The sequence below is a fragment of the Equus caballus genome, chromosome 8 (assembly GCF_041296265.1).
Source record: "Equus caballus isolate H_3958 breed thoroughbred chromosome 8, TB-T2T, whole genome shotgun sequence".
Lineage (NCBI taxonomy): Eukaryota > Metazoa > Chordata > Mammalia > Perissodactyla > Equidae > Equus > Equus caballus.
This window is the reverse complement of record NC_091691.1, coordinates 57,282,813-57,308,289: the sequence shown is the minus strand read 5'-3', so window position 1 is coordinate 57,308,289 and position 25,477 is coordinate 57,282,813. Positions and strand designations below refer to the sequence as shown.

The window sequence follows — 25,477 nt, the reverse complement described above, 5'->3', positions numbered from 1 at the left end:
CAGGAAAGACATGATGGAGCTTGAACCATGTTTGTAGGAGCAAAGGTGGAGAAAAGTGGTTGCATTGTGGATCTGTGTTGAAGGTAGTGTCCATAGGATTGCCTAATGGCTTGGGTATGAGATGGGAGAGACAGATTACAGTCAAACAAGGAACCAAGGCCCTAAGATGCAGACATCCCAGTACCAGGAAAAAAAGACGAGTCCTAGTTTCCTCTGTAAGTAGCGATGCCTGAAAGGAACACATAATTCAGAAAATAAGGACAGTATAGTAACCATAAAGCCCAAGGATGAAACGTCTTGCCTCAATTTTCTGGGTACCACAGAACCCCCCAGATTTTTACACGACCTTAGAGAGAGGAGAGCGAACTTCAGTAATTTAAGTTGTATTTCTCTATAATCTGTCAGATGCAAGTTGTTCAAATAGTATCTGCTTACACATATCGTAAGGTTACAGCTTGGCAGATTTTCCACGAAGTGAACACAGCTGTGAAACAAGCAGCTCTTCGAAAGCGTCCCTTAGTCCTCTCTTCCACTTACTGCTACTCTGGTTGCGTGTAACTACCAGCCCAACTTCTAAGACCACAGGTTGACTTTGTTTGTATTTATATGGCAGGTACGCTTTGTGGTTATAACTCCTCTGACTCAACATGTTGCTTGTGAATCCACCCATATTGTAACTTGTAGCTGTCGTTTGCTCACTCGCTTTGCCGTATTCAAGGATAGCAAACTTTTCCTATAAAAGGCCAGACAGTAAATATTTTAGGGTTTGCAGGCCACGTATAGTCTCTGGTACATGTTCTTGTTTTTTGTTGTTGTTGCTCTTGTTTGTTTCCTTTTGTTGTTGTTGCTTTTATGACTACTTAAAAATATAAAATCACACTTAGCTCAAGGATCAGTAATAAAACGGGCGTGGAGCTGGACCTGGCCAGCAGGCCGTAGTTTGTCGATCCCTGCTGTGTAGTATTGCAGTGGGGGAATACTACAGTATATTTATCTATTCTAATGTTGAAGAGTATTTGGACAGTTTCCGGTTTGCACCTATTGGAACATTCAAGTGCATGTCTTTTGGTGCACATATATACACATTTCTATTGAGTGCCTACCTGGGAGTGGAATTGCTGGGTCATAGGTTATAAGTATGTATGTATTCAATGGAAGTAGGCACTGCCAAACAGCTTCTAAAAGAATTATATCATTTATACTGCCAAGATCTGGTATTTTTTATCTTTCTAAATTTATGCCATTCTAGTGGGTAGGCAGTGGATTCTCACTGTTGTTTAATGTACATTTTCTTAATGATTAATCAAATTGAGCACCCTTTCTCAGTTTTACTGGCCATTTTGATATATATAAATTGAATTAAGGTAAATAAAAATATGAAAATCATTAAATGCAAGTTTGTGAGCTGAGATTATTTGATCATATCATTCCAATGGCTACAAATTTCACTTAGAATAAAATCTAAAAGCATCATCTTGGATTGTAAAGCTGTGCACGATCTGGTCCCTGCCTGCCTCTCTGACCTAATTTCATATTAGTCTCCTTCTTGACCACAGATCTTCAGCTGTTGTGGCCTTTTAAAAATTCCTTGACCATACCAGGCTTCTTCCCGCCTCAGGGCCTTTACACCGATTATATACTATGCCTGGAATAGTCTTACCCTAATCTTGCTATGATTGGCTCCTCCTTTTCATTAAGGTGCCAAGTTAAACATGACCTGCTATGGAAATCCTTCTCTGCTCACCCTGTCTATCCTATCTGCCAGTCATTCTTCTTCCCATCACTCCACTGTAATTTCCTGCATAGCATTCATCACTACTGACATTTTAGGGACTATGTCTGTCTTACTCCCTTTTATATTTCCAGCCCGTAGAACAGTACCGACACATAGTATACTTTCAATAAATGCTGGTTAGTAAGAGAATATGTGTGTAAGATATGTCAGTTATAATGTCTGGCCCTCCACCGCCATTTATTAGGGAAACATCTCCCCCAGTGGTCTCAGCACACAGCCACCTTATTACAAAGGTGACTTGAGAAGATGACTTCAGCTAATAAGAGTTCCTCTAAACTCTGAGCCAGGAAGCAGATAAAGGATTGCCAGAAGGCAGTGAAGACTGCATCTGAAAGATCATGAAATAGGGCTGTGGCTGGGAGAACCTAATGGAATGGTACAAACTGAAGTGAAAGGACCGGGAATGGGGAGGGAGAGAACTAGAAGTCAGCGGAGGAAGGCAGCTGAGAGTGAGAGAGCTCGAGGCATTCCTCCTTGGGGTACCTGGGAGGATAGCAGGTCACTGGAAGGAAGGTCTCTGAAGGTCTAGTAAGTTCTCTAGAACCATTTCAAACCTAGCGCTAGTCCCCAGCATCCTGAGACCCTCACTGCTGTGACTCCCGACCTTAGCGTTCCTTGAGATTCCACTTAGATTTTGAGTAAATCGACCTTTGGTTGTACTCACTTCAACAAATCAATGTTCCTTATATACCAATGAAACAGGACTGTAGTGCTAGGATAGCCTATGGGTGAATACTTAATTATCAGTTGATTAATATTTATTTATTGAACATGAGATCAATTCACTAATAAGCATTAACTGAACAATGCCTATTTCAAGCTGAGTATAAGAAAGCTGAAGACATACTTTAACAACAAAATAAGAGACTACAGCTGCAGCATTTTTGTTTTCTGCAAGTCTTCTGCCTCCTGGCCGTCAGTGGGCACCTTGCGCATCAGTCATAATCTACAGTCCCCCGCAGTGAACACAGCAGCCTACACCTAATCAGGGGCAATCATAAGGAAGATTATTTTGCACCATTTGGCTATAATTAGACCAGCTTTCTTTTTAGTGATTCATTAGCATGATACTTTGCTTTCAGAACCAACAAACTCAATCTAAATTCCTCCATAAGTAGTGGCAGAGTTGTGAATTGGAATGAGAGCTACTGGTAACAAGAACAAGTAAAAAGGAAACAGAAAAGAATATTGTTGGGTTTCCCTTCATCCCCAAACTGCAAATTGCAAAGCGGACAAAGGCAGATGCTTGCCTGCCTGCACTGTTGAACAATAACCTTCATAGACTCTGCTCCCAAAGGAAAGCTGGCTGACAATTAGACTCTCGCAGCATTGTTGGAGTTTCTCATTCAATTGTTTTAATCCTAGTTTTTCCTTGCTATTTCAAGAAGAGAAATATTATGTACATGAAATTCATACGTCCTGCTGTTCACCGGACCGTTGTCTCCTGTTGTCTTTAGTGTACAAGATATAGACATTTTTAACTCTTAAGGTTACTAACTGTCACACAAGCAGTATTTGTAGCCATTATCATTTCAATATGGAAAAAGCAGTGATAGTACTAGAAAAGGAATATCTGATTACTTGTTGAAATCAATATTTACTCAGCATTGAAAAAGCCCTCAAGTAAAGGTATACTGTAGGTACTTAAAGGGCATATCGTAGGTGCTTACAGAACTATGATAATTTCTACAAAGACACTGTGCTCAAGGGATTGCAAAGGTATGGAGAAATAAGAGACAGTGTCTGCACTGAAACTCTCTTGAAGTCAGGAAACTTCTTCTCAAGCTGTTATAAGAATACAAATAGCTTGGGCAACTTGTTAAAATGCAGATTCTGATTCAGCAGTTCTTGAGTGAGTCCCAAGATTCTGCAATTCTCACAAGCCCCAGTGGGTACAATGCTACCAGTCAGGGGGTCACATTCTGAGTAGCAAGGATCTAAGGAAGGGCTGTCCAATGGCAACACAATGTGAGCCACATATGTAAATTTCCAGTAGGCATGTTAAAAAAATTAAAAGGAAAGAGATGAGATTAATTTAATACTATGTTTCATTTGTGGGGGACTGGAATTGGCCACCCCAAGATATGTCTCTTTGGCATGAGTATTATTTGGGGCTAGTTACTTTTAAAAACTGCAGACAGGAAAGAAACTCTGAAAAGCAGAATTTACTCACCTTTCATTAAGAGATATTCACATTGTAAAGAAAATTTCCATCTGTAAAGGTGTCTCTCTCTCTCTCTGTACCAGGAAGGAGAGATGACCTTATCTCTAGAAACTCTCATCAATGTGGAAGGCAAGAACTCAAGTCTGCATAATAACCTGACTCTTCTTTACTGTACTTGTGTGGTAATCTCCTATGATCGACTCCCTCTCCACCCCAACATCCTCCTTTGCCTTTAGCTGAAGATGATATTTAAGGTGGTGGTTTCAGCCATTTCGGCAAGTTGCTCAAGTTGCCTGAGCCTCTCCCATGTATACGTGTTGTAAAGCTTTGTTTAATTTTCTCCTGTCATTCTGTCTCATGTGAATTTAATTCATTCTCCGGTCAGAAGAACCCAGAGCGGGTAGAGGAAATGTCTTCCTCCCCTACAACATCATATCCTTGCCTACACAATGTGTGCTCATTGAATTTTCAGGTTTAACTGGAAAGTTGGGTAGTGGATGTATGAGGCAAGTTTAATTGATCACTACACCTCTTTCACACACATACTTGGGAGAATTAAGTTTTCAGATTACTAAATCTTGAAAAGCAAAGAGAAGGATCAGATCAGAAATGCTTTGATGGGGAATAGTAGCAATATTGAGGAAGGGAGAAATTATATGAAAATTAGGTTAACTGAGACAAGTAAAATGACATGAGATTCCACGGTAGGGCTCTTTGGACCATAGACTTGGTTGGAAAGGGCTGACGATGTGTTTCCCACAGCAAGGAAATGAAAATAGGAGAGTAAACTATATGGTGTCACTTAGAATTAAATCAAGGTGCCATGTTATCTAATTTTGAAATCAAAAAAAACTACCTAGTGCTATGGCATATCATAGTTGTTTGTTTTTAGAGCAGTGCATGTAACCCAGAGAGTGGAGTGACTTGTCTGAGAATCAGAGGAGAGGACTTTGTCAGATGGCATACACACCCACAGAGATTTTAATTACCGCTTCACAATGCAGATTACAAAATGCAGTAACTCACTCTTAGGAATTTTCATGTGATCTATCTCTAGGGTAGAAAGCCACTGTGTTAATATATTCTTGAATAAGTTTTATTTATTGTAACCAATAGTTTATTTAGTCTTTGTGGGCAAAATGTATACCAATACTAAAATCAGATTTCTGTTTTCCATTCATTCATTCATTCCTATTTGTTTAACACATGGTTGAATGCATACTACATAAAGAGTAAACAGCTTAGTTTCTACCACCTTGAGACATTTCCTTCCCCAAACCTTTGAAATTAGATATCATTTAAAGATCTTGTTCTATTCCTCCCCTAATTCCCACCTCCAAGAATTTTTAGGGCATGTAATTTCATGTTGTAGCTAGGTCTCTCCTTGCAACATTAGGAAGTTCAAATACTTATGTTCTATGTAATAAAACGGTATTAATTCCATCCTCACAAATTCAAAATTTGTATGAATTCAGACTTGACCTTAACTATCATCTACTCTAATGGTAAGTATTAACTACACACAAATTTAATCTACAGGTTTAACTACACAGTTTTAATCCATTTAAGCATTTTGGTCACACCAAATTTTATATAATATATTCATTCATAAATAATCCTCTTCTCTATATTAAATCCAGCCTGGAAGGACCTCTATTTTCCAGCATTCATTAGCCATTAATTGTATGCATATATAACTCCGGGTCAGGAAATGAAATTCAATTTAATACCTTCTATAAAAGTGAGATTCTATTCATTTAGGCTGGTCCTCTTTCTAATTGTGTTATTAGAGAAGTTTAATCTCTTTTGAATTTTTTGTGTGTTCATGCGACATAGATTAGAAAAAATCTCCTAAAAATATTCTAAAATATTTAATAAGTTGACCATTGAAATATACACACAATGAAGGTGTGGTATGTTTCATGCATTGAATGACTGTAAGGCTGGAGTTGAGGGCCTGAGGCTTCTTGACTTCTTTTCGTACAGCCGCAATGTCCTTTAGAAAACAAACAACAAAACAAAAAACTGAATAATGAAGTTTGTATATTTAGGGCTTTAGTGTCTGTGCTAACCAAGAAACTGTCCCTGACCTGAAATCCCATTCCTTGAAAACTAGGCCTTTTAAGTAGACTGTAATCAATACTTAGCTTAGCCATCTTCCTGCTTTTGCTCATAGACTATCTAGATTCTTCTCTTCCAATTTCTTTTGTTTGATGGAAAATACCTAAGTGGACACTTTTAAATGTTCTTTTATTCATGCTATTTTTGACAGTGGATGTTTGCATCCAGTACGACGGGTCAGTGTTATAATTGCTTTTCTGTTTATGTGTCAAGTTCACTAGGTTTATAAAAATCACTTTTCATCAAGGGGGTCTGTTGCCTGGCCGCACTGCAGATCTCCAGGGTTATGTAGCATTTGCAGAATTTTACTGCTTCCTTTGCTTCTGATGTGGTTTAATGGGCTACATTTTAGAAGTTCATTCTCCTCTCACCTAAGGTATACACTAGTAAATTATCTCATTTTAATTACCTTGTTCCTATTTTCATCACATTGCCGTAATTTCTCTTCATGCTCAATTTGTTAGCTACTTCAATAGAGAAAAAAAAAAAAAAGAAAAAGCATGTCCTGCTCTTTCAGTACCATTTCTGAGCATCGGAATGGGATGGGTCATGGAAAATTTGCTAATGAAGACCAGTTGATGACAAGTTACTTGATTGTGAGTTTGGGAGCCTGATGAAACAAGGCAAAAAACCCATAACTTTAATGTTTTAAAGAGATGGAATGATCTCATCATAAATTGAGGAAGTTCTTAATATAGGCAGAGAAGTGACAACCAGAAAGTCCTCCAAGAGCTATTTCTATTTGTCCACAATATTTTCAATCCAGAGGAGATTGTCACAAGCCTTATCATTATGCTAATCTGTTCCTTAATAGGTGTAATTTTGATATAGTTATTTCCGACAAGTGAGCATGATATTTAAGCTACTTTAATATGATAAATCTGCATTTTTTTCTCTCATATACACATAACTATCTTGTCTATTGTTATTTCTCTCTATTCTGTTAATTAGTTCCTATCTCATGAATATCTTTGTCATTCTGAGGGGGAATTTTTTTCTTCTAAACAAAAACAGATCAAATAAAAATTAGTGTATGTTTTTGTTATGATATAACCATTATAAACACATATGTGTAAAAAGTATTTCTGAAGAAATGTAAAAAGCAAATGCTGTGGATCTGACAGACATGCTTGGCGGGTTGACCCCACTGCTTGTTAGCCTGGGTGATAACGCTGACTTTTCCTTGCTTCTGTGGGCCTCACCTTTCTTACTTGTGAAATGGAGAAAAGTCCTGCTGGACACAACTGCTCCTCATTGCTTGAAAACCTAGGTGCCAGAACCTGAAGTTGCCTGCAGTTCTCCACACAAACTGCATTCTTTTTCATGTCTATGCCTCTAAGCTGCGGCCCCTGCCTGGAAGTCTCTCCTCCTCAGCTCTCACCACCACTTCACCTGGCTCAGTCTTAAATCTGTTTGGGCTCAGATCTCTCTTCCTGCAGGAAAGCTTCACTGTGTGCCAATGATCCTCTCCCAATTCTGTTTAGCCCTCCAGGTCGGGAGCACCTTCTCTGTATTCCCAGCCCTCCAGCTCCATCACCACCATAGCCCCTAACAGGGTACATTAAAAATGTGTTTGTGTTTGTGTTTGTACCCCTCAACAGACTGAAAGCCATGTGAGGGCTGAGACCACCTGTGCCTTATTCATCACTTTATCCCCTCTGTTCACCATGGTGCCTGTCATAAAGAAGGCACTCTACACTTGTTAGGGCCATTCCTCCCCTCCCCGGACTCCCAAATCTCCCTAGATCCACGTCATGTTGTGTTAAGAGTATGCATTTACACTTGAGAGGCTCTCATGTGTGCTCCATGGTCCCTAGGGCACACTGTAATCATAGTACCCCAAACATTTTATTTCTTTTTAGGCTATCTTCTTATCTATACTGTGAGGTCCTTGAAAGTAAGAATTTCCTCTTACTCATCCTGATATCCTCAGAGCCTTATGTAAGACCTGGGCATAGAATGGGCACCCAGCAAATCTCAATTGAAATGAATAATTGGGGCTGGCTCCGTGGCCGAGTGGTTAAGTTCATGCACTCCGCTGCGGCGGCCCAGGGTTCGGATCCTGGGCACGGACATGGCACTGCTCGTCAGGCCACGTTGAGGCGGCGTCCCACATGCCACAACTAGAAAGCCCTGCAACTAAGATATACAACTATGTACGGGGGTTGGGGGGGGGGAATAAAGCAGAAAAAAAAAAGAAATGAATAATTATTTTAGCAATAATTATTACAGCTTTCCAGTGAAGAGAAATGAAGCCATATTGCTATTTGTAAATATCCAGCAATAGTTAATTGATAAAGATACTAAATTGTCTCTCTATATGTTACATATGGAAATCTTTATATGCAAGTTCATCGAACTCAAAAAGGAGTTATATTCTCTTTTTCTGTGAAAACAAAGTATAGGTTTTTGATTAAATGTTAAAAATATCTTCATCTATCTCTAAGCTATCCTTGTTTAAATGCTGTCTGGAGGCAGCATTTAAAGTTACGAGAGGAACTTCAGATATGTTTTCAAAGATTAACTTCCAACTCAATGATCCATTCTGAGGCCTTATTGCTCAACATAATAATAGACTCTACCTTATTGGGTCGTTTGTTAAAGTCAGACCATTTAATTTGGTGCAATGCCATTCGTAGTTATTACTCAACCTCAGCCAGGCCTTCGGCATGTTCATCACTCCTCTTATTCATCCCTGCTTAACTCCCTAGCTTATTCTGTACAGCAGATAATCCGAACATTTTCCGTTTGTTTCAAGTTCATAATTGCAGCTCCAAGCACTCATGCTCAGCTGACTTTGCCTCCTGCTTCAGTAATACAATCCATGGCAACTCATGTGGATTTCTGCCATTTGAAAACCTTTCTGACTTTGCATATTATCACTCCTGCTCACTCTTCTGTCTCCCTCCTGCTCTTTCTCTCTCCGTCAAGCTACCATTCCATTGGTCTTCTTTCCTGACAACTTTTCTAACAAACTTTCTATTTTATCACCATACATAATTCTTTGACTCCCCCATGATTGAAAAGGTCACCAACGGCCAATTTATTGGAATGGATCATAGTCCCTTCTTATTTTACATAAAACTCTTTCCATTGCAGAACTTTGGCGCCAAATATAACTTGGAGGTTGTTTGCCTCTCCCTCCGTGATTTCTGCTACTACCTCCCTCACCCTGCTCAATCTGTACCCAATACAATACAATCTAAATAAAATGATCTTCTTCTGCAAATACAGCTTCAAGACTAATGTGTTATTAGCTTTCCTTCTTATCCTTAAGCACCTTGTGCACACAAATTCTGTAGGTATTAGTGCTGCAGGATTTGACACTACTGGTTATCCACTCCCTTCTAGAAAATCTCCCTTGCCTCCAAAATAAAGCTCTCTTCTCTGTTTCCTGTTGCTTCAAAGACTGCTCTTGCTCGTTCTCCTTCCATAACTCTTTTTGCTTCTGCTGATCCCCCTATTTAGGCTTTCTCTAAGGATGTTGCCTGGGGTCTTTGCTCTCTTGGGTAATTTCATTCATTACTTTGGCTACAATGATCACTTTTGTCCTAATTGTTCCTATATTGTCAACTCCAAATCTGACCTCACTGTCTTTTACATTAACCCCTAAATACACATAAGAGATTACCTTAATACAGGGGCTCTTTAAATGCCTATTAAGATGATTTATGTGAGTATCTATGATTTACTGACAAGAGCAAATGTAGTATATTTTAGTATGTAACAATGCTATCCATAAATTTAATCTGGTTCTCATTTTCATTCAAGAGCTATTGAGTTGGCATCCAAGCATCCTTGAAATCTTTTGCAAATACCCTGATTTTTTTTTTCTCAGAAATCCTTCACACAAAATAAAGAGATCTACTTAAAGGAAGTGGACTAGCTATACAATTGTCTGTTTTAATCCAGGACATGGTAAAAGTTGCCTATCTTGCCCCACTAGCCACATTAGTTAGGACTGAAAAAAGCAGAACTTTGAATCTCCTAAGGAAAGAAACCATTCCTTTGATGCTATCACAAAACTTTCCTTAACCTCTAAACAGGGAGCAAATTTCATTATGATAATCTTTCTTTGAGATTGCTGATTAATACTTTGTGGGAAATTAATAAGCTATATATATGTATGTTTTTAATGAGGAAGATTCGCCCTAAGCTAACATCTGTTGCCAATCTTGCTCTTTTTGTTTAGGCTTGAGGAAGATTAGCCCTGAGCTAACATCTGTGCCAGTCTTCCTCTATTTTGCATGTGGCTAGCCACCACAGCGTGGCTGACAAGTGGTGTAGATCTGCACCTGGGATCTGAACCCATGAACCTGGGCTGCCAAAGCCGAGTGCACCAAACTTAACCACTAGCCACAGGGTTGACCCTAATCAGCTATATTTTATCCTTCATACACAGAAGCAAGCTCATTGCTTGTGTCTAGGTGAAGGGAGTACATAGTAATAACATCATCAATGACTACTACCATGGTAATTTATTAAGTGCTACGTGAAAGCGCAACTGAGAGCTTTACATATGTTCTTATTTAATCCCCACAATAATCCAAAGAGGTAGATACTAACATTATCTCCATTTGACAAATAGGGAAACTGAGGTTTGGGGATCACCAGTAACTTGCTGAAAGTCATAAAGCTAGTAAGTGGCAAATCTAGGATTTGAATTTATATCTGTCTAATTTCAAAACTTAGTTCTCATCTAGTATGGTGCAAAGAACACAAAATTATGTATCTAAGTAGGCTCTCATCTCAGCTCTGCCATTATCTAGCTGTGTCACTTTAAGCCAATCACCTAAACTCAATGTGCCCTAATGTGTACATGCACACTTACAATTAGAGTGTGAACCGAGGTCCCCTATAGCTCCAAGCATTTTCAACTTTCTGTTATATCTCAACATTAATTATTCAGATCTACATGGTAATAGAGCACAATTTCAGGCCATGTCAATAGCATAGATGTTTTATAAAGACAAGCTAATTCTAGCCTCAGAGTGAGACATTGGCACATTTATGTTGTCATCATGTTTCAATCACTTGAGTTTCCACTATGTCCTAGGGACTGTGATAAGCATTAGATATACAATAGTGAGCAGAAAGTGATCTTGAACACAGAAACTTTCCTTCTACTCTGTCTTAAACCAAAAAGTTAAAAATCATGGCCCCTGTATTTGTTGGTTTAGTAATATCCAATGGCCAATGGCTAACCATTGGCCGCAAACACTATTCCTAGATCATGTGCATGGGATTTTACCCAAGTTTTAGCACTGGATTTCTGGCCCTTATTGTCAAAATAAGCCAGTAAAACCAAGGCTGTGGCACTAGAATCACGTCTGGGCTGTGTCTTCCCAAAGGAAGCATTGACATAAGTTTTCTTATTTAATAGGGAAGAGTAATTTTCCTCCTCCTTTCCTTACTATCTCTGTTTAATGATAACTTTGGTGTCCTTGGGCAGCATTGTAATGATGCATTCCCTATACAAATGATTAAAAATTATTAAAAGCTTGAAAATATATGTCTTATAGTAAGTTCATCCCTACCAAACAAATTTAAGCATTTCGAAGAAAAGTAATTTTGCAACTGCAATGTATTTGCATTTCTCTTTCCTCAAAAAATTGCTTATGCAAAACATTACTTATAGTGTGTATAAAAATCATCTAAGTTTTCTGGATATAACTTTTTATTCTTTCATTTTTATTACAGAGAGAGGAAAGAAGCATGAGATATTCCATAAGGAAAACAATATAAACTCCAAAATTTTTATACAAAATTATTGGACTTATCATACGCAAGCTAACATTAGGAGCAATGTGGAATCACTAAAGGAAACAGTTTATTTTTTAGCCCATTAGAAACCTAAAAAATAAGATTTATTGGTCAGCTAGGGACTTTGTTGGAATTTACACAAAGAAGTTGGTGTACTAGTCAGCTCTGGCTGTCATAACAAAAAACCACAGATGGGCTGGCTTAAACAAAAATTTATTTTTTCACGGTCCTAGAGGCTGGAAGTCCAAGAACAAGGTGCCAACAGGGTTGGTTTTTTGTGAGACCTCTTTTCCTGGCTTCCAGACAACCACCTTCTCCTTGTGTCCTCATGCAGTTTTTCCTGTGTGCAGGTGGAAAGAGAATCTCCCGGGTCTCTTTCCCTTCTTATAAGGACACTGAGTCTATCAGATTAGAGCCCCACCCTTATGATCTCGTGTAATCATATCTCCTTAAAAGCCCTATCACCAAATACAGTCGTCTTGGGAGTTAGGGCTTCAGCATATGAATCTGGGGGGCGAACACAATTCAGGCATAACAGTTAGGGGCACCCTTCTAAGTTTCTCTCCTTCCTGGGATTCCACTCCTCACTTTGCGATGGCTGTGATTGCCCTGGTCTCTCTCCTCTGGTAACCCAGACGGGAAAATGGAGAGTTTTCTATAGAAGCTTTAACTTTGCCAAATTACGCTGCAACCACAGTCTACATTCAGCAACAATAGCAAAAGCAGGGAAGCAACCCACACCAAATTTTGACTCCTTCCAAAATCTTTCTGGCTTTTTTCATTCTCTAGAGTTGTTAGGGTGTTTAATTGTTATTATTTTGTTTGTTATTCCATCCAGAGTTTATTGTCACTGATTAATATGTCTGTCATTTTGTTACTATTACACTTTCCCTATTTGTCTAGTTTAGGGGTTGGAGGTAGTAACAATGGCCCATTTCTTTTGTAGAGACACCCCTGCTTTATAAGCAGGGCACTATGTGGGGGCAGGTAGCCTCTGGTTTCTTATCTTTCCTCTCCTGATGTGGAATCTCTGCCCTAGAAGCAAGCTAGGGAGAGGACAAGGGCAAGGGCAAGGGCAAGGGCAAAGGGAGCTAGGGCTCCAATATTCTCAGTCTGACATGCTTGGGGTAGAGCTTCTGCTCTTATCAGTGGAGGCTAGGTAGAGAAATGGAACCCCTATCCTTTCCAATCCACTTGCCTGGAGTTTAGTCTCTGCAACATGGAGTTGGGGCACATGAAAAATTTTGGCAGCTGCTCCTCTCAGATAGATACAATAGCTTGGGGCAGGGGGACATGGGAGCCCTGTATTCTTGGTCACACTCATCCAAAGTGGAGCTTTTGTCACACTGAGCTGTGGGAGGAAGAAGGGAGGTGTGGGGCTCAAGTGTTACAGACTCCCATTGTTCTTACCAAGATGTAGTAGATTTTCTTGAATAATTTTTTCGTTACTGATCTATGCCCTTAGGACAACTCCAGAGACTTTAAATGACTAGAACTTTTTAAAATACAATTTTCACCACTTATGGTAGTTTCTCTGGAAAGCAGGGCTATAGAATTCCTCATGCAATTATTCTGGAAATGGATTTCTCGCTGTATATTTAAATCCCATGTAACTGTTATCATTGTTTCATACTGTCAATATTCATTTAGATTTACCCATTTTCTCCAAGCTTCTATCCAGGATAAGTTTATTTCTGCTGACAGACACTCTTTTGTATTCACTTTAGAGCAAGTCTGCTGATGACAAATCTTCGTTTGTCATAAATGTCTTTATTTCATCATTTCTGTAGGCTATTTTTAAACTAGATTAGCAAAGAATTCTTGGCAGTACTTTTTTTCAGAACTCTGACAATATCAATTGTCTTCTGGATTTTATTGTCTATGTTGAGACACCAGCTGTCAGTCTAATTGTTACAGCTTTAAAGATACTTTGACATTTTTTGTAGTTATCATAGGTAATTTTTTTGTTTTATTTTTATGTTTTTGTGTGCTCTTGTAGGTGTGATTTTCTTTGTTTTGGTGCTGCTTGGAGTTTATAAGGCTTCCTGAATATTTAACTTGATATGCTTCATTAGTTTTAGAAAATCATTTCTTCAAACATTGCTTATGCCTCCTTTTCCATCACTTTTTCTTCTGGAATTAGAATTCTTATATTTCAGATTCTCTAACTATATTCCCTATACCTCTCCCTTTATTTAGTACATTTTCCATTCTTTTGTTTCTTCTTCATTCTTGATTTTTTTTTTACCATTTTTCCTCTTTATCTATTCTCTCTTTAACTGTATCTAATCTGTTGTTAAACCAGTTCTCTCCTTAACCTATCAAGATCTTAGTTATTGTATTTTTTAATTGTAAGCTTTCCACTAGATTATTTTTCAATTCAATTATAGGAATTGAGATTATTTGAAACTGGGCTTTACCAAATTTAACAACTGGTCTGCTTCTCATTCGTACTTACCAATAAGACATAGTCTTCAGAGTCTCAATCCAAAGTCTTGCACAGTTACTCAATCTCCCCATCCTTGGCAGACACCAAAGTGCAATAATTGTTCTCCTCTCCCAGAAGCCTTTAAAATTTCTTCTCAACTCCCCACTCTCCCAGCATTAGCAGATACTTCTTGCAGAAAGCTATTCCAAATGTCTGGCTCACTTACCCAGGTTTCCCTCTTCTAAAGGGCTCAAGATACATAATTTCTCATGCTTTGTTAGCTCTCAGATGTATTCAAGCATATGATTTTTATATCTTGCCCATCTTTTCTTGTTTTGCTCAACAGGAGGGTTATTCTGCAATATCTTGTCAGTCATCACCAAAAACAGAAGCTCTGCAATATATTTTCCAAAATGAGCTCAGGAAATGTTTTAAAATCCTAAAAATAAACAAAAACCATCAATGGCTTCTGAATATGTTTACAATATAATCCAAATATGTTATCATGTTTTACAAGGCCCTACAAGACGTGGCCACAGCCTATTTCTTCAACCTTACCTTGACTAATCTCGCCTTAATTTATTAACACCCACAAGATTAACCTTTCTGTTACACATACACACCAAACAACTTCCTGCCTCTTGGACTTCGTATTTATGATTCATCTGGAACACTATTACCAGAGTTTTACACAGGATTGACTCCTACACATCTTTATCTTTTCTCAGATATTACTTCCTCAAAACAGCCTAGCCTTTCCATCCAACCCATAAAGACTTCCTCACTCAGTTACTCTCTATTGCAAAAACACCTTCTTAATTTGTCTTTAGTATTTATCACAATCTGTAATTATCTGTCTTTTCATTAGAATTTTATTTTTACAAGGGCAGAAACTCGTGAGTCACCACTACTTCTTTAGCACTATGAATAAAGCCTGACACGTAGTAGCGACTAATTAAATATTTATTTAAACAAATGAATTATAGCCCATGACTATAAGCAAATTCATTAACTTTTTTGACCCTCAGTTTTTCAGTTTTCATTTTAAAGTTGGGGTGATCATAATAATAATGCCTAACATACTTAATTAAGTAATAAATATGAAAATATCTAATACCTAGAAGGTATTTAATAAACTTATTTTTCCTTCTCTCTTCTTTTCCCTTTACTTTTTTAGGTAGTTACTAATCAATAGGACAAATTAAGCATCGTTTTATCTTTTTGGTATAACCTATTCACCTGGAGAATGTAGTAAGGAGCAATTTCTAATATAATAAAATTATAGGATGGGGGAGTTTCAAATTTCCCTGGAAGCACAAGCGAATTTTCCTTGGTGCCTTTTCCATGATCTAGATTTTTTAAAAAATCTTCTTGCTTCTTGAAAATGAATTTTTGCATATGTGAAAAATGTCAAAATAAAATGAATATTTCTTTGATTGGGGTTTGGCATTAATTTGTATATAGCAACAGTTTTGGAGAGAGAGTAAAATACTTGCCTCTGCTCTGAATCCATTACTGGCTGTCACTTCCAGTTCCCCAGTCACTACCTAATTAAAGCATTGCCTGGATTTTATGTCTTAGAAGTGAGGTGGACAGAATTTATTTACTGCAAGACCCCTGGCTACATGATGGTTAAATGGTCTGAGTATATGTGGCTGTTTATTAAATATGATTTGACTATGATTTGTACCACGTTAGTGCTGAGAGTTTCTGGAACTTCAATTCCCATGTATCCCATTATTTCTGTTCTTAGGTTTTTAATGAACAAGCATTTCACCAAGTAGGTCTCATTAGCAGAAACATAGCAGGATTAGTAAATTTGTTCTACATTCATTCCATGGCGGAGCAGTATGACGGCATTCTGCAGAGGTTGGCAGGGCTATAGTCTGCTTCTATTAAGCTATAGAATATAAGATAATGCATGCATAATAAATTAGCAATTTGAAACACTTCTATCTTGATTTTATATATCCATAATATATAAAGCCTTGTTCTAAGAGAAGTACTTCTATTAAGAAAAACTCAATTTATTCCATCAAATTATCTTCACTTCCCATATCTGGCATGAGGAACAAGAAATACTTATTTATTAGGATTTCACAGTAAAATTCCGTGCATTCTGTTTTGTTTGTAGATAGTAGAGTGACTGCAAATTCTTTGTGCTTAAATACTTTGTGACCCCATTAGAGAGAGAGCACAGCATAAAAATATTCATTGTGTCATAAACATAGTCATTATTTCTAGCACATACTGAAAATTACCAGTATCAGCAAGGATATGGAAACCTTCCAATTAAAGCCACAAGATAAAACGGAGTAAATAACCACTCTTTCACAACAAATGCAAGGCTCTAAATCTATCAAATGTGAAACCAGAACTGTACACACTATGAAGTTTAATAAAATATGTCTTGAGAGTTCCCTCTCAGGTAGACACATGACTTACACCATATTCATTAGAATATTGCAATTAGAAACATTTGAAAACTCCAACTCGGAGTAGGATATCTCTGATATTGTGAATGATTTTGACATTATTATTGGATTTATTCAGCTAAAGGTAAATGCTTCTTTCGGAGATGAAAGATATAATTTTTTAGTTTCATTAATTCTCTCAGACCACGCACAATTGGCTAAATTAGACGCCTTTGAAAGTTCATAATCATATAACTTGAGTTATTAATTATTTCCCTGTTTTTGAACAACTTTATGTTGGTTACTGCTGTGTACACTACATTTCATTTTCCCAGCTGTTAGATTGGCTTGTATTTTCATCGTAATTGACCAAATGGAAGTCTTTTGCTGGCAATTTATCTAAGGAAAATTCTATTGTATGTGTAGAATATTTGGTGGAGTTTCCAATAATCTAAAATTAGCGAATCCCAAATAGTGGTTGAATTGCTTCTCTTTGTCTATCATTTCTTCATTCACTAATTCCTTCATAGTAATATTATCTACCTCTTGAGTTTCTTTTGATGTAATCCATATATATGGGGCTAGGATAGTACTGGCACATAATTAGAGATCAGTAGACGTTGGTTATTACTGTTTGTATTGGTTAAATTATTAGTTCAATCAATGATTAGAATACATTATGGACAGGCAAATGCTATGTACGAATGATGAGTAAAGTAGGTAAGTCCTCACACCCACGAAACTTCTATTCTGTGGATGAACAAATGAAACAAATATAGATGTATTCTGGATGAGATGCTTTCCGATCAATCAGGTCAGCAAAATACATCAAAATACTAACTCATTTTCAAATTACCTCTTGTTAGCAACAGGTTTTCTTTTCTTAAAAACTAAGAATTCTGTGATCTAGCGAAAGTTTTAGAGCACTTCTTGATCTCTGTAGTCTCTATATCAGAAAAAGCCCAGTAGTAGGGTTAGAAAAGTTAGTTCCAGCTGGTCTCCCACTGTCTACCTGACCTTGGGCAAGTCACTTACATTCACTAGGTCATGCAGAATGGAAGGCAAATATCTGGGAAGTGAGGCACAGGGATTTGTAATTTTAAAAAGCTCCCAAGCTGCTTCTGAAACACAGCCAATCAGAGTTAAGAAGAATGCTACCAACCCTCCCGATTCTCTTGCACTGTGACAAGGACTTCCAAAGTAGGAGAATAAATGAATGATGGGATTTCTCCTCTCTGCCAGAGTGCACACACGTAAAAGACACGATTAGAAGGTTTCCAGTCTTAAGATGATTTTCACTAATGCATTTTATCAAGTAGACATTATTTTGGATTCTTAAAGGCCTCTATTAAAAAGCAATCCATCCTGAGGCCATCAGATAATCAGTCCTACTATAGCTTCGTCTGAATGACTTTACAACCTCATCCTTTTACTATCAAGCCAAAATCAATAGGGGGCTTTGGCTGTGAGACGAGAGTGAGGTAATTTTGAACTACAGGGTGCAGCTGAGGTTTTTCAGAGGCACTGTGACAGCCAAGGGGCAGAGCTAGTGATGTAGACACTTGGCAGGTAGAGAAGAGATATCAGGCTTCAGAGAAGTGATGCCAAATAGGAGATGGGGATGCAGATTCATTCATCCGCTCATTTGTCCTACAAATGTTCTTTGAATTCTGCTCAAACACAAGCATTTATGCTAGCCATCAAAATTCACAGCCCAGGGGTCAGCCTGGTGCTGTGGTGGTTAAGTTCACACACTCTGCTTCAGCATTCCGGGTTTCATGGGTTAAGATCCTGGTTGCGGACCTGCACACTGCTCATCAAGCCATGCTGTGGGTGCGTCCCACATACAAAATAGAGGAAGACTGGAACAGATGTTAGCTCAGGGATAATCTTCCTCAAACAAGGAAGAGGAAGATTGGCAACAGATTAGCTCAGGGCCAACCTTCCTCACCAAAAAAAAATAAAAATAAAAAAATAAAAGATTCACACCTAAAAGTGATTAGAGCTTACTGACCAGCAATTGTTGCCCACTTAATAATTTTGCCTTGGGATCATGGTAGTTAATAACTGTTCAACACCATTAATAACTATAACCTCTGAAATCTGATATATAGGTCTGACTAATTTATTCCAACATTTTGTTACAGTATACCACTTTCAGGACATTCACCAAATCATGTAAATCTCCATGATTATGTACGTTATATATATTTTTGAGTATCGACTTACTGTTTATACCTAAGACATTTATTTAAAAGGTAAAATCAGTGCCGTAAGTGGAAAATTAATACCTTTTGCCATTAGTGTATGTTAACCATAAAAATAAATGCAATGAAAACAAAACAAAACAAAACAATGAAAACAAAACAATACTGTTAAGTCCTTCTTAGTTGCAGTTTCCTGATCAAGGCTTAAGGATGACTTTCATATTGTCAATAAGGGGAATGAGCAATCGTTAGAAAGTTCTTAAGGATGTCTTTTCAACACACTGTTGCTTTATCCTTAACCCAAAGTATCCGAAGAAAATATTATCAATTTATTAATGTTAATTCAATCATACATTGTTCACAATATGGAGGACACTGAATTAACAAATGAAGACATTTTTTCACACAGACTAAACAATGAATATTAACATTAAAAATGCTTTCATATATGTAGAAAATCCCAAAAAATTAATTAAAAAACACTTGTGACTGAGAAGTGATGATAGCAAGGTTGCAGGATGCAAAGTTAACATACAAAAGTTAATTGCTTTCCTATATGTCAGCAATAAACAATTAGAATTTGAAATTAAAATCATAATACTGTTTGGCCAGCCCTGGTGACCTAGTGGTTAAGTTCAGTGGCCCGGGCTCGATTCGTGGGCGCAGACCTATGCCACTCTGTTAGCAGCTATGCTGTGCTGGCAGCCCACATACTAAAAAATAGAGGAAGATTGGCACAGATGTTAGCTTGGGGCAAATTCTCCTCAGCAAAAACCAAACCAAAGCAAAACAAAACATAATACCATTCACATTAGTATGTGTACCCAACGAAGGTTGACTTGTGTGTCAATTGTTGGAACTCTGAGCAAACTTTTTCAAAGAAAAAACATTCTCAAAGTGTTTAAATTCCCATTCCTATCTACAAAAGCTTTTTCAATCCAATGTGTGGTTGAGCATGTGTCCTCATACTACTAGCCAACTTAAAATGCTAGGTCTGTCAATTAGAGTTTCTACTCCCGCCTCATAAAAGTAGGGACTTTCCAGGTTCTGAGTGGATTTTATTCAGATCCCGGCCCCAGTATTTTTCAGAAAGACTACGGTAAAGATTTCAGATTTATGGGATGGAAGGGGGAGTTTCTTAGGTAATAAACAGCATCTTGGATGCAGACTAGGTTGTGCTTTTCAGCAGAATTCTTTGTTTTAGGGGTAAATCTCTAGTGGCTATGTGGTTGGGAGTTGGGAAGCTGTTTATGTGTGGGTTTGGTAAGCTTTTATTTTTCTTTTGATAAGAGGTTCTCATTTACATCAATATTTTTAAAATATGAGAATCATTATCATGGCTCATATTTAACATGTGCTTCTTCTGTGCCAGAAATTAAACGAAAGACTTGGTATGGATTGTCCAGTTAATCCTCTAAACAAACCTAAAAGATAGGTATTATTATTTTCCCCATTTTACAATAAGGAATTTTAAGCTTAGATAGCTTACATAACATACCCCGAATCACAGATTTAGTAAGTAGTTATGCCTGGATTTAAATTTGTTTAGTCTTATAGTAAAGTTCAAAATCCGAAAGTGCTATATACTGCTTCTTAAAGAAATGACTCAAATAAGAGGGAAAAATTAAAAATCAGTCTCGTTATTGATCTCGCATCCATAAACGCATAATGCAACCGGAAAACGTAACATAATGTTGAGCTCTAGGTAATTCAGGTCATGAAATACTGTGCTTACCAGAAGAATCCAGATAAGTATCCAAAAGTCAAAATGAGGGGTATATTGGTTTGAAAAATGTGCAGTCGTCTCAGTTTTAATTTGAAGTGGTGAAAGAGAAAGCAAGATTTTTTCTCCAAATTGACATATGCAGAGTAATTATTTTCCAGGTCACATCCACAGCAGCTTTCACTTTTACTAAGTGAACCTCGGCTGAAATAATACTTTGCTTCCTGTTTGATTCTTTTGTAATGAGCCTGGGCTGAATACTGGGAAGAACGCTGTGAAGAGAAGAGGGCAACAAGCAGGACATGGAGTCAATGACTTGTCTGGGCATTAGCCTCTTAGATCCTTTGATCTGGGTTGCCCTCTGATCGATGCAGCGTGCAGAGCCTCAGGTCAGGCGTGGAGCTACTTTGCCTAAATGTCCCTCAGGGGAAACAATGGGCTGAAGCTGGAGCAGAGGAAAAGAGAGAGATGGAGGGACCAGTAGGGAGCCTGCACGGAAGCATTCACACCATGGGCTGTATGGTCTGCCCCGAAAGGCAGTGATACAAAGCACATCACACAAAAGCGAGACTAGCCCTGTAAGCCTCTAGAATTCAGTTCTCAGCATCTGTGTTCTGCCTCCTGAACATTTGTATCTCACTATAGGAAAGAGGATGAAACAGCTGCACATGTTGTCTCTAGTGTTGTAAACCTGTCATCAGCCCTGCATTGTTTACATATGGCTACAAGGTCTTTAAGCTCAGGATCCCTTAGCTATACAGCAGGGACAGATATTTACATGACAGCTGTGTCAGTTGGAAGCAGCCCTGTGAGCTTGTTTGTTTCACTAAAGCTCCAGTCACCACCACCCGCCCCTCCCCCACTGCCCCAAAGACACAAATCTAATTCTTCCCCCTTTTTCAAATGAGCTCCATGTTAATAATAGAACTGCAGTGCAGATGCTCAAAATGGAAATAGCTGGCATTTCCCTAACAAGACTCATAATTCTGCTAGAAATAATGGATTTCAAGTGAAATAGCTCGAGTCCAAGAAGAGTGGTTATAATTCATGACCAGACGCCCAAATGAAATCAAAATCTGGGAAACATGCAAAGTGCTAATTTTCTACATCAGTGGAATTTATCAAGTTCCTACTGATTAATTTGAACAGTGGTTTGGTTGTTCAATTGATAGAGCTTTGTTTGCCTTGCAAAGACATCTGAATGACATTGATTCAAATGTTACTGCAACTTCCTGGTTTTGCAAAAAGATTTTAAAACTGTAAACCAAAACCCTCCAAATCACGAGTGGCTGATATTAAATGTTTTTATTTTTAAAATTCTTTACCATTTGAGGGCAAGACTCCTATTTACTTCACCAATGAGGTAAAGAGCAATACATCTTTGGAGAACAATTACTATGGAATTCTCAAGGAAGTGGAGCTTAATTCATTACTGTTGCTTTAGTTTATTATTAGCTTTTCCAAGAAAGTACTTACAACATAATAATGACTATTTACAATTAGCCTGGTTGAAAAATAACCCGCTCCTAAAATGCTTATGAATAGTTCAACGTTGATGATATGCCGTAAAATCTCTTTTTCACCATCTTACTATGCAAAATAGAAAAATATTGTCTGACTGTGGTAGGTTGAATCCTGACCCCAGCTCCCCACGCCAAGATGCCCAATCCTAATCCTAGAACCTGTGAATGTTACTTTATATGGCAAAAGAGACCTTGCTGGTGTGATTAAATTAAGGATCTTGAAATAGAAAAATTATCTTGGGTTATCTAGGTGGGCCCAATGTAACCACAGAGGTCCTTATAATAGGGAGGCAGGAGATCAGAAAGATAGAGGATTATGGGATGATGAAAACAGAGAGAGATTTGAAGATGCTACACTGCTGACTTTGAAGATGGGAAAAGGGGCCATGAGTCAAGGAATGCAGCTCTAAGAAGACAAGGAAAGAGGTTTTCCTCTTGTTGAGCACAGGATAACAGCCCCAAAATGGAGTCGCTTATACTAAGCCCCACATCACCAAACTGAGACTTAATTACAGTTTCAGCTCTCCCAGAAATGGTATCTTAAACCAGTCAAGCAGCAACTGCCTCTTCAGCATTACTTAGGTAACCTACCTGATAGACCTCTGCCACCCTCTAAAGGAAAGTAAACTTGCAATAACCAACCCGCTTTTTTGCCTAGTATCACTTCCTTGTCCCTGCTCCCTTCTGCCTATAAAGCCTTTCATTTTGTACAGCTCCTTGGAACTCCTCTCTATCTACTAGATTGGATGCTGTGCTATTCATGAATCCTTGAATGAAATCAATAAGATCTTTAAAATTTACTCAGTTGAATTTTGTTTTTTAACACCCTTGAGTGCCCTGAGGGAGTGCAGTTCTGCCTACACTTTGTTTTCAGCCAAGTGAAACCCATTTTGGTTTCAGAGCTGTAAGATAATAAATTTTTGTTTCTTTAAGCAACTAAGTTTGTGATAATTTGGTTTAGCAGCAATAGGAAGCTAATACATAGGCATTAACCTGAATACTTACAGCAATTAACGCCCTTAGATAAGTAGAGAGAGCGAGTGTTTCATTTGAACCGGAAAATATTGACTAAGATTTAATACGTTCAGTTAGCTTAAGACATATGATTTCCAGTCATTTTAAAGTGAAACACATTCTCCCACTCTGGAGCCCTGTTAGGTGATTTGGGATTCTGTTAATTTGAGCATGGCTGGTCCCAGAGCCGCGTGCCTTTGGAAGACCCAACGGCCGAAAGGACCAAGGTCATGAATGAGCTGTCCAATTATTCAGGAAATTACGGACAGGTGCTCGACAACTCATGTTCTATCATTACATATCATTCACCGAGTTAACAGCTTCAAATGGTTAACTGAAGTTCATGTTTCTCTAAGTCTTTAAAAAAATTCCAATATACAAATACAATAAATCCTCATTTGTTACCTTGTAAAAACAGAGGAGAGATTTCCCACGAAGGCAGGGACCTAGAACGTGAATTTTGAAGTTGGCAAACACTCAGGTTCAAATCTCAGCCCTACAATTTACTAAATTTGTGACCTTGGGATAGTAACCCAATCTTTCTGAACTTTGGTTTTCTCCTCTATAAATTGAGAAAGAAATGTCCTGTTGGTTTATCATAGAGATGAAAAAAGATAAAGATTGTCTGTAAAGATTATCTGAGATCATTAGCAATATGGTGCCATTGTAATACTGGAAACCATCCACACACTTCTTCTCAGAGGGTCCTGTCAATTCCTGAAAGTTTAGGATTTCACTTGTAGCCCAAAATCTACACTAAAGTTTCTAGAGGAAGAAGACCAATCTGGCTGAGAAAATGTGCCCCTTATCTGGTGTTGAGGAGTAAAGAAGGTGAAGCCGGGGAATGGACTGAATTAAGGCCATAGAAGCTGTCTTCTTTTTCTCATAGTGGAGTCCACCTCCTGCTCTTTTTCCTTCTTTTTCTTAATGACACAAGGCAGTTATTGCTGTGAAAATATTCTTCTCTAGAGAGGCATGGTTTAAGACAATGATAGCTTTAGGAACTTTGCAAAAGATTGGGATCTTGGGAGAAAGAAAATCACGAGACAACACCATTCTACCCAAAATGTGCGTTAGAAACCACGATAAATCATATCTGATCATTTTTCCTTGGCTAAGTCACATATAGCTTTAAATTAGATAATAATTAGCTTATCATTCACTTCTATTTTTCTCCTATTCACCTATAACTAGGAACCAAAAGAGATTTGAATGTAAAATTTTTGTAATCCACTAATTAATGACATTTACTTTTCATCGAGCTTTTTTCAGAATGGATTGAGACTGGTCATTGTGAAAAGAACAATGAACCAGATATGAAGAATCCTAAAATTTAATCTCCCTTCTGTCGTCTAATATATGTTGAGGTTCTGTGTAAATAAATCTTTATGAATCTCTAGTTTTTTCATTCAGAAAATTAAAATGGTATTATCTCCCTTTCAAGAAGGCACATGCAAAAATGTCCAGTATATAGTATACACCATTTTCAGAGTATTTTTTTTACTTTTTCTTATAGAAAGAAGAGTATAATGTTAGTCAACAACCCCAGATATGTGAGAAACAACACAGATTTATTAATTTTTCTATTACTCAATGTTGAGCTCAACAGTATTGAGTTGCTGTTCCCTCAAGGTGGTAGAAATTGCAATCTGAGTCCATCCACTAAGATTGCTTCTGAAGCAATGAAAACTGTTCTCATGGTAACCAGACTGCCTGGGTTTCAATCCTGGCTCCACCAGTATTTATCTCGAAGACCTTGGGCAAGTTATTTTACCTTTTTGTGCCTTAGGATATTCATCTGTAAAGTGGGTATAATAGCAATAGCTCCATCATAGGATTTTGTGAGGATTAAGTGAAATAAAACATGAAAAACACATAGTGGGACTAACATATAGTAAGCCCGTTAATAAATGCTAGCTTTGGTGATGATGATGATGATGATGATGATGTGATACTACCAAGTTTACTGAAAGTTGGCGGAGCTGGATGGGGAGGGCAAATGCAGGTCTGCATCTCAGATGTTGATTCTCCAGATGGGCCTGAATTCTGCTCCTGGATTTTGTGGTGAATTTCGTCATTCCTCATATCAGCAGGCTCACTTTACATCTGGGATCTGGGTTCTCTCCCTGCATCTCAGACACACCCACACTTAGCCCAGAGGGACTCACTGAGACTGCCTGAGACATTGCGTGCCTGGACAAGCCATGCAGCCAGTTCTCCTCCAGGAACATCCTACCTTTTCTAGAGTTCTACCCAGACTCTGCTAATGACATCAATCTTCCCAGATCACCCCAGAGACAAAGGTCAAAAAGTATTTTTCTTTGC

The 25,477-nt window shown here is 38.0% G+C and overlaps 1 long non-coding RNA gene across 1 annotated transcript; it reads right to left on the bottom strand.

Annotated features, from left to right (window-relative positions):
* Window positions 1-802: 802 nt before the first annotated feature.
* Window positions 803-21,062, bottom strand: LOC138915322 (uncharacterized). Its single transcript, XR_011421128.1, has 3 exons — window positions 20,628-21,062; window positions 14,302-14,710; window positions 803-5,955 (listed from the first exon to the last, which is right to left on the bottom strand). It is a non-coding gene; the product is annotated as an uncharacterized lncRNA (long non-coding RNA).
* Window positions 21,063-25,477: the final 4,415 nt, after the last annotated feature.